General features: G+C 38.6%; 1 long non-coding RNA gene across 3 annotated transcripts; it reads left to right on the forward strand.

Moving 5' to 3' along the window:
* Positions 1 to 216: 216 nt before the first annotated feature.
* Positions 217 to 1,026, forward strand: LOC149229354 (uncharacterized). Of its 3 annotated transcripts, none has more exons than XR_016247283.1 (3): positions 217 to 462; positions 555 to 651; positions 738 to 1,026. It is a non-coding gene; the product is annotated as an uncharacterized LOC149229354 (long non-coding RNA). The 3 variants fall into 3 exon arrangements; XR_016247281.1 differs by having other exon boundaries at positions 217 to 442; XR_016247282.1 differs by having other exon boundaries at positions 217 to 437.
* The last annotated feature ends 1,014 nt before the right edge of the window (positions 1,027 to 2,040 follow it).

Raw genomic sequence — 2,040 nt, forward strand, 5'->3', positions numbered from 1 at the left:
GTAAGAGCAGAGCCATCTCAATAAGCAAAGACTATAGAAAACTTTGCCAAGGAAAAATCCAGCAATTGCTTAACAGAAAATTAATCAAAGAATCCAATAGCCCCTGTGGTGGCCTTGCCAGAAGCTTCGATAGCCCCTGTGGTGGCCTGCCAGAAGCTTCGAGCCCCTGTGGTGGCCTTGCCAGAAGCTTCGATAGCCCCTGTGGTGGCCTGCCAGAAGCTTCGAGAAGTTTACGTGGAGGACAATTGTAATCCATCCTGTTAGACAACTTAACGGATCTAAGTCGTTGTCTTTTCCCAAAGCGGATCTAACAGTTCTCCTTCTTCCGCAAGTAGTTAGGGTACCGAACCCAGGTAGTCATGCCCTCAGTTTGGATCATTTCCTCTTCGCTTCTCCTCATGGACGAGCTCTGCAACTTGGCTCTGGTGGCATCCTCGGTGTGGTGATCTCTAATGCTAATTGGTTAAGTTAACGCAGTTTCTAATGCTAAAATCTGCTAGGGTTGATCATTTTCCAGAGGTTTCTTTTTCTCTGAACCCTCGATTGGTTTGCAGGGGGCATGTTTGTGACTCGATATCGGTGAATTGGTTCAATGACGATTATACAGGTTACGGCTTACACACTTTTCTCCCAAGCCGACCTTTGTTTCAGGTATTCTTTAATCGTGTTCTAGCGCTTTGGTGAATTCATTCATAACCTGCCTCTTACTTAACTGAGTCTTTTACTTCGTTTCTCAGGGTTTCAGGCCAGGGTTAGAAGAGGATATTTCATCCAGCTCTCCGCTTTAGGGGTCTAAGACTTCCGGGTGCGATGATCCACTTAAAGCTACTTGCTACTCCTCCAGTCACAGTTATTCTCTTCCATGCGATGTTTACCCGATTTCTCACTATGTATCACGTATTCCTTCGCATGGAATGTTGGCATCGATAGCGCTACTGTAATTATATCCTCATTACACAGGTGTCGAACTGCTTAATGTTCAGCTTATTTATTCCTGAAGAATTGGTGGGTTTAATTTATGCATTACAGCTCTGTTTATTTACTTTGCATGGAGAACACCGTTTTCGATCTGTCATAGTGGAATTCTAAGGTATTTATTTGTTATATTAGCCATTTCTGTACCTATTTCAGACAATTATGATATTGAACTTATATGTTTAATCTGCATAGCTTATACTTCAACAGGGGTTTGAGGGGGACTGGACTGGGCAACTGTTCACTTAGCAGCCTGGTCTCAACCCCTTCAACACCTAGGTTCACCAAATAGTTTTTCCCTGTGCGTGAATATAATTTTTTTGGTTGATATGTAACTAGATCTATTTTGGTATCAGATTATTGTCTTCGCCTCATAACAATCAATCTATAAACTGAGAAATTTACTAGCCTCTCTTTCCTAAATTTCCTATTGGTTTAGCCTTTACCAGCACTAAGGGTTTAATGCATTGCTATTTCAGCTAAATAATTGACACAGGTTAAGGGAATAAGTTTTGTACTAGGTTTCTACCTCCAATCGGTTCTCAAGACTTCCATTATTTCTCGAGTTCATTTTATATTAACTTAAGTTCTGGTTCTCAAGACTCCCATTATTTCTCGAGTTCATTTTATATTAACTTAAGTTCTTTCCTTTCAAGGAAAATAGTTTTTCCTTTCATCCAAATTGGCAGTAATTTCCATACAACTAATACATAAATTCTTTAATACATCCATTTATTTCCATAATATAATATTTTCTTTCAATTAGATTACCAATAGCTATATGCAACTAATACATAAATTTATTTTCAAAAAGGGGAAATATTACACACATATAGATTTGAGAACCAGTGATTGAATAGACCATTTTTAACAAATTTGTTAAGCTTTGTTGCAACTTTTTTGCACAGTAAAGAAAATACAATTTCCTTATAATAGAAACCTATGTTAATTGGGAGCGGAAGCGAAAGCGGGGAGCGGGAGCGACATTTTCATAAGCTCCTGGTTTGGGAGCGAATTCCGGAGTGATTTAAAATATATATATATATATATATATATATATATATA

The sequence above is a fragment of the Pinus tabuliformis genome, chromosome J, assembly GCF_031772625.1.
Source record: "Pinus tabuliformis cultivar Carrire ecotype Pingquan chromosome J, CPIR1, whole genome shotgun sequence".
Classification (NCBI taxonomy): Eukaryota; Viridiplantae; Streptophyta; class Pinopsida; order Pinales; family Pinaceae; genus Pinus; species Pinus tabuliformis.